The sequence below is a fragment of the Octopus sinensis genome, linkage group LG16 (genome assembly GCF_006345805.1).
Source record: "Octopus sinensis linkage group LG16, ASM634580v1, whole genome shotgun sequence".
Lineage (NCBI taxonomy): Eukaryota > Metazoa > Mollusca > Cephalopoda > Octopoda > Octopodidae > Octopus > Octopus sinensis.
This window is the reverse complement of record NC_043012.1, coordinates 20,576,973-20,592,174: the sequence shown is the minus strand read 5'-3', so window position 1 is coordinate 20,592,174 and position 15,202 is coordinate 20,576,973. Positions and strand designations below refer to the sequence as shown.

Below are 15,202 nucleotides of genomic sequence, written 5' to 3'. Positions count from 1 at the left end.
ATATAGATATTCTTTCACCTTTATTATTTCACTTTTGACACGTAATACCGGACCAGTGCCAAACATTTTATGAATTCGGGAAAAAACAGTTTCCCCACAAATTTCTTTACAATCGGTTCGTTGGCGCAAGTTGTTGTTCTTATATTCGTTTAATACACATTTTTGTACACCTACTACACTTGTTTTGTGTTTGTCTTGCTTTGGTGGCCTGTTGTTAAAGTAAACAAAAGGCCGAGAAGCGATACACATACACAAATACACACTCAAATACACACACAGGTATACACACTCAAACATATGCACACACACACACACACACACATACACAAGCACACATATATCTATATATACCAACAACTGTTCTCTATAAAGATTTTTTCGGTCAAAATTGGTTTGCTGTGCCAACAACTTACTACAAACACACGCAACACACACATACACACACACATACTTACATATATGTATATATATATATATATATATATATATATATATATATATATATATATACACATATATATTTGATACCGTAGCAAAGGTGGATCAAGCCCCAAACTCTTCACCTCGTCCTAAATATCAGTTTAATATCAATGGCACCAAATAGGGACCTATCAGATATTAAGCTGATAAGAACAGGTACTACAATTTGTTCTTAGCCAAAAGGCCGAGAAGCTACACACATACACAAATACACACACAGATATACACACTCAAACATATGCACACACACACACACACACACACACACACACGCGCACATATATCTATATATACATAATTCTGCTTATAATAATATCTTCTATGTAATTTAAATATCTTGTCTAAATTAAATGCCTTTTGCAAGTGATGTCAAATGTTTTGTTTTTCGCATTTTCCCTTTGATCTACATCTACGCGGTCAAAGAACACTTCTAGCCGTGTGTGATAGGTTGCCTCAGCATTACACTTTCTGTTCCAGCTCAATCCGGAGGTTTAGTGGAAAACCAAACTGAGCTTTCACACGATACACAAATTACTTTCCGTTAGTCAACTAAAAGTCTGTATATATTCAACGCGCGCGCACACACACACACACACAATTGAAGACATTCGAGTCAGAAAGAACGATTACCGTTGAACATTTATTTATTATTCGCTACAATTGCTTCCACGTAATGTAGTTCTCCAACAATACAAGTAGTAGATTATGCAATAGTTAGTTTGCATAATGAGATCTAGTTGTGTTTCCTCAGGCGATATACGAATGTTGTCTGTTCTATTTATGCATGTGTGCATCTGCATACGTTATGCATATGCGTACGTATGTGTGCATTTGAGTACGTGTGGGTCCATATGCATGCGTATGCGTACGTATGCGTATGCCTACGTATGTATATCCGTATAAGGTTGCTTGTAGCTAAATATTTGTATTTGTACATATATGTATTTATGTCTACGCGTGGGTGTTCATGTCTATGTATATGTATATGCACATGTATCTAAGCATGGATACGTAGGCGCTCACTCAAGCGCTTGTGTGTATCTATATGAAATGGAGACTATGGATGTACATACATCAATGTACGCATATATATTTATAAACGTACGTATGCATATACTTATATGCGTATATATGAACATGAACGTGTAGGTGAAAATATAACGATATTTACATCGAGATATATATAAATATGTGTATTCGTGTGTACCTGCACATTTGTATATATATATATATATATATTATATATATATATATATATATATATATATGTATGTATATATATATAAATGTGTGGTGTGTGTATATATAATATATATACATATATATATATTTTATTTTATTTTATAGAAGGAGCTTCTACAGGACTAGAACTGTTTCATTCAAAAGAAATCATCAGGAAGCTAGGTGACAAGAATAGTTTTGGCATTTATACATTTAGGCAGGTTTAAAGGGGTGGTGGTGGGGGACTTTTTGGGGTAGGCATGGCGTAAACTATCATTCTTAGGGGAGTTGTCAAAGGAATCAGTGATAAAGTAGATAAAAGAATAAATAGAATAATAGAGTTTTAGGTAAATAAGGAGACTCTCACTTATACACACACATATATATATATATATACACATACACACACACACATACACATATATATATATATATACACACACACACACATATATATATATAAGAATGATAGTTTGCGCCATGCCTACCCCAAAAAGTCCCCCACCACCTCCCCTTTATACCTGCCTAAATGTATAAATGCCAAAACTATTCTTGTCACCTAGCTTCCTGATGATTTCTTTTGAATGAAACAGTTCTAGTCCTGTAGAAGCTCCTTCTATAAAATAAATTAATTTACTCTGCTATGTATTGAGTACCTATTTACTGTGGTTAACCCCGACTCAACCCGGGACCTACATATACATATATATATAGAGAGACATGTATATATATGTATATATGTATATGTATATATGTATATATATATATATATATATATATAATATATATATATATATATATATATATATATTATATATACATATGTCACCGTGATCACCGTGTCCGACCAGGATATCAGATGTTGCTACACATCTCTGGTCACAATGCGCTTCGCATTGTTTTAGCCTTCAAATGACGCCACCTCGCTGTCTAAGCGAGCTGGCCGACAGAAGAAAGATTGAGAGAAAGTTGCGGCGAAAGAGTACAGCACGGTTCGCCACCCAGGCCCCTGCCGGAGGCTCGTGGAGCTATAGGTGTTTTCGCTCACTATACACTCACAACACCCGACCTGGGAATGGAAACCGCGATCTTAGGACCGCGAGTCCGCTGCCCTAGCCATTGGGCCATTGCGCCTCCATACACACACACACACACACATATATATATATATATGTGTGTGTGTGTATATATGTATATTTTCATGAATTATATTATATGTATACAGGCATGTAAATATAGATATGTATGAATATGCGTGTGGATATATATGTGTGGGTATGTATATGTATATATATATCTATATATTTGTGTTATATATATATGTGTGTATATATATATATGTATATATATATAATATATATATATATATATATATATATATACACATATAACATATGTATTGCATGCATGCATATCTGCATGTATGAGATAGAAAATGCCAAGAGACAGGTCTGTTCCTCTCCATTCTTTTTGGTAAATTCATGTCTCTCTTGTGTATATATATATAGTACCAAACAAACATGACTTTTATTGAACACTCAATAGTTTTTGTTGAATACTTTCTTAAATAATTTCTTGTAAACTGTTTTCAACATTTTCTTATTATTATCAAAGAATATATATATGCATTTTAATACGTTCTTGACAGCCGGTACTTCACAAAACAAAGATGATATAAAGCTTTACGTTTTACATTTGACAATCTTTTTCTATAAAATTGGAACCGGTCAAGTAAGTAATCTTTAAAAATGGCATTTTCAAACCTTATTTCATACATATTTCCACTCGTGCGGTATCTTACAAATTTACTTTGTCATATATATATATATATATATATATATATTAGAAGATTTTAAACAAACGGAACGGAGACAACACTCGTATATCGCCTGAGGAAACACAACTAGATCTCATTATCTAAAAAAACAATTGCATAATCAAGTATCTGTATATGTTTGGAGAAACAATTGTTCAGAATAATAAATAAATGTCCAACCGTACACCTTCTTCTTGACTTTTCTTTCTTCAATTCTATATTCACACTCGACAGATGGCCAAATTTGAACTTGTAAGTATATAATAACATTATCGGTAGTATTGGGTATTTTAAAGATGATCGAGCTTTATACTGTACCCTACCACGTTTCTATCGAATTAAAACATAACCTATATATATATATATATATATATGTATATATATATACATATACGTATGTGAGTGCGTGTGTGCTGCAATTGTGGGTATTATATATATATATATATATATATATATATATATATATATATATATATATATATATATATATATGTATATATATATATATAATGTATACATAAATTTATATATTTGTGCGTGTGTGTATGCTTCTAACTACAGGTGTATTAATATATATATATATAAGAAAGCGAGTGTGTATATGTATTCGTGTGAAAAATGTACACGTAGGCGTATGTTCAAATAAGTATCCATTACACACCTCCATTTATTTTATTCATAAGACAATTAACTGATAAACTATGAAACACGATCGCAGACATAATCTATTAATGATACATCTATCTCTTTACATGATGTGCAAAGCAATCATCTGATGAATAAATACTTTCTATTGTGTGACATACACATATGTGCGTGTGTCTATGTATATAGATATGCATATGGCTGAACAGAAATTACACATACACATACATGCATATGTGTGTTTCTGTATTTCTGTGTCTGTTTATATAAATATATCTTTGAGAATCCTTTTTACATTGGTGCAAGTATAGTGTTTCGTTTATTGCCATATGGTTTCAAATTTAGCCATATGTATGAGAATAAATATTTACTGCACGACCATGAAATTCAAAGTTGTATTACCCTACCAGAAGAATAGGGAAAATGAAATAGTCTGTTGTGGTCTAAGTATGAAACTAATAATACCTTGGAGTGTGTGAGTATAAAAATGGAATATAATATTGAAGCTAGTAAATGTTGAATGATTTTAGGAAATAGTGTATTTTAGACTGTACTATTTTCTCCTTAAACTGGCCATCCAGTCCTACATATTTGGCAGCATTGGTGCGATATGAGCAGAAAATGTAATCTTAAGTTTCAAATAATACAAAACTGTAGACATTAATTCAAAATCACGTTTATCATGGTTTGCTATAAATTTGTGGACGCCTGAAGTAAGTGAAGCCTTACCTATATTTAGTCTGAAAACTTCTCATTGGGCAATGGCAAGCTTCGTTTTCGTTGGACAAACCAGCTTATATGAAGCAATTATTTTCAGACAGTGGAATGAAGTATTGCAAGGCATCCTTAGAGTTTATGGACATATACATTGGCTGTTCAAACTTATACACTCATATACTTGCTCATACAGACAAATATATAATGCGTAAATGAGCTCAGAGAAATTACCTGGTGTAACCAGGAGAATGAATTCGAAAAACAATGGATTATATGAAGAAAAACAATAATATAACAAGTCAAATTCTCGAAATTGTCTCAGTTTCCAGTGATTGTAGACAAATCGTTTTGAGGCAAGTGGGACCAACTTCGAACAATCTCGAGTATTAATTATTCCCACAATTGAGCTCTTACTAAGGGAGGACAGGGTGATTTTCTGGAGTGATGACAACAGATTTGTCTTGTGTTTTACCCCAATAAGTGACGTCAGTACAGCGATTCTACTATCATTGCTCTCAGAGACATGCCTCTTTGCCGCACACGAAAAATATTGGGGAGGTAATCTGCTAAATGAAACGGAACTGTGCTTGTATTTCATCATTACATGCATAAGCGCTAACACACATCCAATCCAAGCACACAGACACACATATATATACATTCCTTATTCTCTCTCTGTATTTTCTGTCCTTGTTTCTTTCCGTGTTCCTTTCTGTGCGAGAGAGTGTTGGCTCAAAACGCTAAAGACTTTTTCACTTCTCGAGTGAAACATCTGTTTGTTGTCTACACCACCTGTCTTCGTCTTTTGGGGGTTTTTTGTGTATATCACCTCATATACATACATATATACACACACACACACACACACACACACAACACACACACATATATATATATATATATATATATATATATATATATATATATATATATATATATATATATATATATACATATATATACATACATACACAGACATAAACATATATATGTCTATGTCTGTGTGCATAAAGAGATTATCGTTACATATTTTGCCCTTGTTTAGACCACAATCACAAGCCAAATACACAATATTCAATCTTACGCAGCAAAATTTTTCCAACTTGTACAATAACTGCTTGAAAATAATCTTAGGTTATCATTTAATTAATCAATCACGCTTTCAACAGTCGCACTGTACGTAAAGTCTCTAGCAAGTACATCCAATTTTATCGAGACTGAGAGGCATTTAATTACAAAACCAAGCGCGCCAATTATTACTTGTATAAATGTAAATTTGTAATACGGGTATAGAAGCAATGTTTGTATGGATGTATGAAGGTATATATATATGTATGTATGTATGGACGTATGTATGTATGGATGGATGGATGGATATATGTATGAATGGATGGATGTATGGATGGATGGATGGATGGATGGATGTATGGATGTATGGATGTATGTATGCATAGATGTACGTATGTATGTTTGTATGTATGTATGCATGCATGTATGTATGTATGGATGTTTGTATGTTTGTATGTATGGATGGATGGATGTTTGTATGTTTGTATGCATGTATGTATGTATGTATGTATGGATGGATGGATAGATGGATGGATGTTTGTATGTATGTATGGATGGATGTATGGATGTATGGATGTATGGATGTATGTGTGTATAGATGTATGTATGGATGGATGGATGGATGGACGGACGTATGGATGTATGAATGTGTGTATGTATGTATGTGTGTGTATGTACGGGGTTTCCGTTTCCCATACTCATTCACATAACATTATTTGACGTGGAGATATAGTACCACACATTTAGCGTGAGATTGAACCCGAAGCCAGGGCATTGCTAAGCAAAAGACGTTTATCCCATAGACATACCTTTAACTATAGGCACATACACAGGGGCACAAACGCATAAATATACATGTTATTCTTTTATTCTTTGTTTTGTTCCAGTCATTTGACTGCGGCCATGCTGGAGCATCGCGTTTAGTCGAACAAATCGACCGAAGGACTTATTATTTTTAGGCGTAGTGCTTCTTCTATCGGTGTCTTTTGCCGAACTGATAAGTTACGGGGACATAAACACACCGACATTGGTTGTCAAGCGATGGTGGGTGGGTGGCGTGGAAACACAGAACACAATCTCTCTCGCTCTCATACACACTAACACCACACACACACACACACACACACACAAACATATATATATGTATATATATCCATATACGACGGGCTTCTTTCAGTTTCCGTCTACAAACTCCACTCACAGGGCTTTGGTCGGCCCGAGGCTATAGTAGAAAACACTTGCCCAGGGTGCCACCTAGTGGGACTGAAGCTGGAACCATGTGGCTGGTATGCAAGCTACTTACCACACGTGTGTATGTGTATATATATATAGTTAGAATTTACAAACAAAAAACAAAAGACGATGACAGGTGTATAAAAAACAAATGTGCAAAATATATATAAACATATATATATATATATAGTGAGAGAGAGAGAGGGAGAGAGACGAAGTATATTTACATATATGTGTGTGTGTTTACTTTGTATATATACAACTATCTCATAGGTATGTGTGTATGTATTTCCTATGTGAGTGTGTAGTTATGTGTAAATAAATTTCGTAATTACACTGTTCTTGTCCAATGAACTGACAAAGAAATGTAGTTAAGTTTATGCACTGATCTGCATTTAAAACTCTTTCGGTATATCTACCCGTCACGTGTACAAAATAGATGGAATTTAAATTCCAATTGAAATTATATATGTTTTTTTTTTTTAATTTGTGGTTCGGTGAGTGCAGACTATTCCCTATATATATGATATATAGAAATTATTTCGAACCAAATGTTAGGTCACATTACTCCTCTTTGTACAATATATCATGGTTTCAATCAATTTGAAATAAAGCTTAATACCACCTCGTATTGATTTTATTCCGTTGCAGAGATTTAAATGTTATAAAAAGAATCTCCACTTTTAGTTGTTCTATTTTTCTTCACTTGCATATGCCCATTTATTCTCTAGATAATATGTTCTCTCTTATGTAAATTATTCTATTTTGTATTCCAAAGAATGTTGGAGATCAAAATTACTTTACGTAGTAATTGCCGTTTCAACTTGGAGCTCACATCATAGAAAAGAAGGGCAGACTTGAATGAATTCACTGAATTATAAAAATATATCTGGAACGAACAATTTAATTCGAATGAATTTTACATTATGGAAACATGCACAGATTGCTTTGTGTTAAATCTTTCAATATAAAGAGAATGGGGTTTGAAATATCTCTGACAAAGTTAAAACTAAAGAAATATCTAGTGGGATTATATAAAAGTATCAATGGTGCATTTAAGCTTTCGTGCGCATTATGTCGTGAACAGAGATATATGCGAGTATAAAGCAGTAATTTATATTGGCCTCGGTAAGACATGAAAAAGAAAGTTACGTAAACTGAATATCGGATGCATATTTTCTTAATGACTTTCTATAATATAAACTGTTGCACACAAATATGCAAAAACATAATTGCGTTGAAATTAATATCCAATAAACTATCATCAATTTCCATAGAGAGTCTCTTATAAAAATAATTATCCTGATGTTTTAGTATACATACATATATATGGGAAATTCTGTCTGTGGATGTGTTTGGGGAGTTGTTAACTAACTCTTCCTGCATAGTCTTATCGATTTCGATGAAACTTCCCACGTGAGTAGAACTCGTATGTGGAAATCTCATGGTATACTCAGATGTTGAAAAAAGTTGATAATAGGATCCCTTGAAGGGATCCTTATATATAGCCAAGCGAAATAACCCATACATTTTCTTAAATAATTTGGTATAAATCAAATTGAGTATGCTTATTTCTTAGTATTTGAACTGTTAGAGTTATTTTCACATTTTATTCAGTACAGCCCTTAAACAAGTAAATAGTATTTTCCTAAACTATAGATCCACTTATTTCAGTTAGTGACTTATTCACGAATATACCGACACTAGTGCCCTTGAGGTTAATATTGTCTAAGAACGCAGAAAAGTCCTTTTTCAGAGTTATTTACATTGAATTGTTATTATCTCATATTTGATTAGCCTGATATTACGTTACGTGCGTCACAATTTGAGTATACATAACTTATTATTATTTCCTCCTATTTTCTACATACTCTGAGAATGCATTAAACCCCTATTCGGGGCTACTTCATTTGAATTCTTACTATCGGGTAACAAATTTCATGTTATTACATAACTGACTTCACAGCTTGGGTATTCATAACTTAGTGGGAATTCCTAAAACCAAGATCCTGTGTAAGGCAGTTCAGTATTCTTTGTAAATGCAGAAAAAACGTTTTAAGGCCTACATACTTTCTATTATTGTTATTGGATTAGCGAAACAATTTTGAGAACTGAACCAAGGGATAAGCCCCGCTTTATCGAGAATTACCGGGCACGTCATCTACACGAATGTGGTAGTTAATAAATTGTCTAAATTACGCAAAAATGAAAATAACACAGACATCTTATTTTAACAAATATACGTATTTACCAAAATTAAATAAAATTAGCTATAAATACTAAAGAGTAAATTTATTCAATAGAATCACTTTCCGCTTTAACCAAGGCTCCCAGACCTCTTCGGAATCTCCTACAATTCTTCTGGACAGTCTCTCTTTTTAAGTTGGTGAATACTGCCATAATCCTCGCTTTCAGTTAATCTTTGATGTTACAATGAGTTTTGTTGGTCTTTCGCTCAACTGCATCCCATATGATAATCAAGAGGGTTGCATTCTGGGGAGTTAGGTCGCCAGATGTTAGGGGTGATATGGTCGCAGAAATTGTCTGACAGCCATAACTGTGTTCTCTTAACCCAGGGAAGCACTATCACTTCCAGGCACTTGTTATAGGCCTCCGTTTTGAATCTGAGTCCTTGCGGGAAGATGAATGGAGACATAACGTCGCCAACATAAATGATGACTAGTGATCACTGCATTACTAGCGATCACTCGAAACACCTCGATTTTGAATAGATGTTTGGTTTTCATGACTCTCGGGGACACAGCAAACCAACGATTGTTCTGTGTGTTCACCATCTGAATTCTTTCTACAACATGTTAGTTTGGAGGGGATGCTTGAGTTTCTTCAAAAGCTTCAGAGTGCGGTCTTTCCTCTTGTCCTTCATGGCTTGGGATAAAATTTAGCCCTTTCTCATCTTGTATGAGGAATACCGAATGTTTTTATGCACTACCTGCCTGATAAGAAACTAACTCACAAATTCCCATGCTCCTGGCGATGAACCTGATTGACTTAGAGGTATCTTTGTCAATCATGGCTTGCATCTCACCAACAAATCTAGGAGTCCTTTTCTTAACGGAACAATCAGGGTGAATTATCCAATCTACGATGTTATTCCTCCATTCATCTTCCCACAAGGCCTTCATAATCAGCATTAGACTTATCCAAGTATTTTCGAATCTTCTGCTCTGTCCGCAGCTTGACACCCAAACATTATCAAATGTTCGTTGTGGAGGTTCCGGCGCGAATGCTAAGCAGTCAAGCATGCCGTTTCCAAATTTCTGGCCGAGGTATTTGTGTCATGGTGTTGTTTTTCTCACAGACAGTATCCAACAGACCCTACTATACTGTAGCCGACAAGGCATTGGTCGGCCCGGGGTTATAGCAGAAGACACTTGCCCAAGATGCCACGCAGTGGGATTGAACCCGGAACCATGTGGTTGGTTAGCAAGCTACTTACCACACAGCCACTCCTGCGCCTATATGTATATGTATATACATATATATATTTGGAGTTATACACCCTAATATTATTATATGTATATGTATGTATATATATATAATATATATATATATATATATAGAGAGAGAGAGAGAGAGAGAGAGAGAGAGAGAGAGAAAGAGAAAGAGAGTTGAAAAACAGAGAGATCAAATGGATGCAACTTAATTTATTGATTAATCAGCATATTAACCAAAAATTGTTTCATTCTCAAATAAGATTAAGATTACAAAACATAAAAATATATCTTTGCAGTTTAAATACCTTATAGGGACCCTCATCAGAGTGTTCTGACTATTACTTTCGAAATATACAGAATATATAATTATGTTTACTTTGCGGATATGTGTACGTGTGTGTGTTCACATGCATTAAAATTATTCCATTTATTTCAATTCAATAATAGTAATAGTAATAATGATGAATGATGGGTAATATTATTTGGGTAAATTAATATAATGAATAAAAGAAACTAAAGGCAGATTTCTGTTCATTGAATAAAATGAAAGTAAGCGTGAAACAAAATTTATACGTATGTTTGTAAATGTATGTGTGTGTGCATAGATCTGAAGAACAAGCCATTATCAGTTGTCGACTGCTGTCTATCTACCCTCATTGCGAGCGTGGAACGACAATATGAGTCTTCGAAGACAGTTGGTCCAATAGAGACCAAAAGAACATTTTCGATTTATAGAGGGTCACGGTTGGGAACAAAAATAGGACAGTCGAGTTTATCTTAACATTTTTAAGGCTAATATACTGTATACTATACATAAAGTCATTCGTAATTACATATATATATACATATATATATATATATATATATTATATATATATATATATATATATATATATATATATATATACAGATATATATATATATATACATGTATACATACATATATATATATATACATTTATATATGTATATATATGTATTTATATATGTATATGTATATACATATATATATTTGGAGTTATACACCCTAATATTATTATATGTATATGTATATATATATATATGTGTGTGTGTGTGTGTGTGTGTGTGTTAAGAATAAGTTGTTCTATAAAGCTCGAAACATATGTACCGCAATATCATTTGTGTTCCGTTTTTCATTTATTTCATTTGATACATATATATATATATATATATATATATATATATATACATACATATATATATACATATATATATATGGTAAGAGACGAAATAGAGCAACCGGTAGCAATTAGTTGATCATTAGTATTGAATAATCATAGTTTAATTATAGCTAAGATAACATTTACAGCTCTTTCTCTTTGTGTGTTTTGTAAGTAAACTTGCGTTTATCTCGTACCATATAACAAATACCATCAGAATGATTTTAGCTTTAGCAGAGGAATATTGAGAGGAGAATGAAGGTTGACAGGATAAAAAAGAAAAAAAAGGAAAATTGTAAAGATTAAAGAAAAAGGGAATGATTCGTAAGGTCTTTAGGCTTACAATTTTGCGCCCTTAAAACATGACACATATGTTTACAGTTGCCTCAATTAGATGATTGGAGCACTATGTGGGGGAAAATTACCATTTGACAGGCGGTGTTAGTCGAAAGAGATATACCTGGTAGTAATATCCAGTATCATTAATCGTAACAAATAACGCTATTTGAGACTGCTAGATAAGTCCCTATGATTACAAACAATGGCCTTACATTTATCCCTTAGACGGTTGCATGGCATCTAACACATAATTTCTCTGTAGCAATTATATATATATATATAAACGCATACACACACACACACACACACACACACATATATATATATATATATATATATATATATATATATATATATATATGTACACATTCTAATATAAATACACATATACATATATATAGATATATACACACACACATATACATGTGTCTATCTATCTACCTATATACATATATCTACATAATGCGTGTGTCTGTGTGTGTAATTCCGTGTGTGAGTATGGCTATATATATATATGTTCTAAAAATAGAACAGCAACTAAAAATAAGACAAATAAACTAAAAATAGAGGAGCAACTAAAAATAGAACAAATAAACTAAAAATTGAACAGCAATTTAAATAGGACAATTAAACTAAAAATAGAACAGCAACTAAAAATAGAACAAATAAACTAAAAATAGAACAGCAACTAAAAATAAGACAAATAAATTAACAATAGAACAGCAACTAAAAATAGAACAAATAAACTAAAAATAGAACAGCAACTAAAATTAGAACAAATAAACTAAAAATAGAACAGCAACTAAAAATAGAAGAGCAACTAAAAATAGAACAGCAACTAAAAATAGAACAGCAACTAAAAATAGAACAAATAAACTAAAAATAGAACAGCAACTAAAAATAGAACAACAACTAAAAATAGGACAAATAAACTAAAAAGAGAACAGCAACTAAAAATAGAACAAATAAACTAAAAATAGAACAGCAACTAAAAATAGGACAAATAAACTAAAAATAGAACAGCAACTAAATATAGGACAAATAAATTAAAATAGAACAGCAACTAAAAGTAGAACAAATAAACTAAAAATAGAACAGCAACTAAAAAAAGAACAAATAAACTAAAAATAGAACAGCAACTAAAAATAGGACAAATAAACTAAAAATAGAAGAGGAACTAAAAATAGGACAAATAAACTAAAAATAGAACAGCAACTAAAAATAGAACAAATAAATTGAAAATAGAACACCAACTAAAAATAGGACAAATAAAATAAAAATAGAACAAATAAACAAAAAATAGAACAGCAGCTAAAAATAGGACAAATAAACTAAAAATAGAACAGCAACTAAAAATAGAACAAATAAACTAAAAATAGAACAGCAACTAATAATAGAACAGCAACTAGAAATAGAACAAATAAACTGAAAATAGAACAGCAACTAAAAATAGAACAAATGAACTAAAAAGAGAACAGCAACTAAAAATAGAACAAATAAACTAAAAATAGAACAGCAACTAAAAATAGAACAAATAAACTAAAAATAGGACACATAAACTAAAAATAGAACAAATAAACTAAAAATAGTTTTTAGTTTATTTGTTCTAGTTTTAGTTTATTTGTTCTCTTTTAAGTTTATTTGTCCTATTTTTAGTTGCTGTTCTATTTTTAGTTTATTTGTTCAATATTTAGTTTATTTGTTCTATTTTTAGTTTATTTGTCCTATTTTTAGTTGCTGTTCTATTCTTAGATTATTTGTTCTATTTATAGTTTATTTGTTCTAATTTTAGTTGCTGTTCTATTTTTAGTTTATTTGTTCTATTTTTAGTTTCTTTATCCTATTTTTAGTTGCTGTTCCATTTTTAGTTTATTTGTTCTATTTTTAGTTTATTTTTCCTATTTTTAGTTTATTTGTTCTATTTTTAGTTTATTTGTTCTATTTTTAGTTTATTTCTTCTATTTTTAGTTGCTGTTCTATTTATAGTTTATTTGTTCTATTTTTAGTTGCTCTTCTATTTTTAGTTTATTTGTTCTATTTTTAGTTGCTAATCTATTTTTAGTTTAAATTGTTCTAGATTTAGTTGCTGTTCTATTTTTAGTTTATTTGTTCTAATTTTAGTTTATTTGTCCTATTTTTAGTTTATTTGTTCTATTTTTAGTTGCTCTTCTATTTTTAGTTATTTGTTCTATTTTTAGTTTATTTTTCTATTTTTAGTTTATTTCTCCTATTTTTAGTTTATTGGTTCTATTTTTAGTTTATTTCTTCTATTTATAGTTTGTTTGTTCTATTTTTAGTTGCTGTTCTATTTTTAGTTTATTTGTTCTATTTTTAGTGGCTATTCTAATTTTAGTTTATTTGTTCTATTTTTAGTTGCTGTTCTATTTTTATTATATTTGTCCTATTTTTAGTTTATTTATTCTATTTTTAGTTTATTTGTTCTATTTTTAGTTTATTTGTTCTATTTTTAGTTTATTTGTTCTATTTTTAGTTGCTGTTCTATTTTTGTTTATCTGTTCTATTTTTAGTTTATGTTCTATTTTTATTGGCTGTTCTATTTTCAATTTATTTGTCCTTTTTAGTTTATTTATTCTATTTTTGTTTTTTGTTTATTTTTAGTTTATTTGTCCTATTTTCAGTTGCTGTTCTATTTTTAGTTTATTTGTTCTATTTTTAGTTTATTTGTTCTATTTTTAGTTTATTTGTCCTATTTTTGTTGCTGTTCTATTTTTAGTTATTTGTTCTATTTTTAGTTGCTGTTCTATTTTTAGTTTATTTGTTCTATTTTAGTTTATTTGTTCTATTTTAGTTTATTTGTTCTATTTTTAGTTTATTTCTTCTATTTTTAGTTGCTGTTCTATTTTTAGTTTATTTGTTCTATTTTTAGTTGCTCTTCTATTTTTTGTTTATTAGTTCTATTTTTAGTTGCTGTTCTATTTTAGTTTATTGTTTATTTTTAGTTTATTGTTCTATTTGTAGTTTATTTGTTCTATTTTTAGTTGCTCTTCTATTTTTAGCTTATTTGTTCTTTTTTAGTTTATTTGTCC

The 15,202-nt window shown here is 31.1% G+C and overlaps 1 non-coding gene across 1 annotated transcript; it reads right to left on the bottom strand.

Moving 5' to 3' along the window:
- Positions 1-485: 485 nt before the first annotated feature.
- LOC115220635 lies at positions 486-676 on the bottom strand. The gene has a single exon (XR_003882566.1). It is a non-coding gene; the product is annotated as a U2 spliceosomal RNA (small nuclear RNA).
- Between the last annotated feature and the right edge of the window lie 14,526 nt (positions 677-15,202).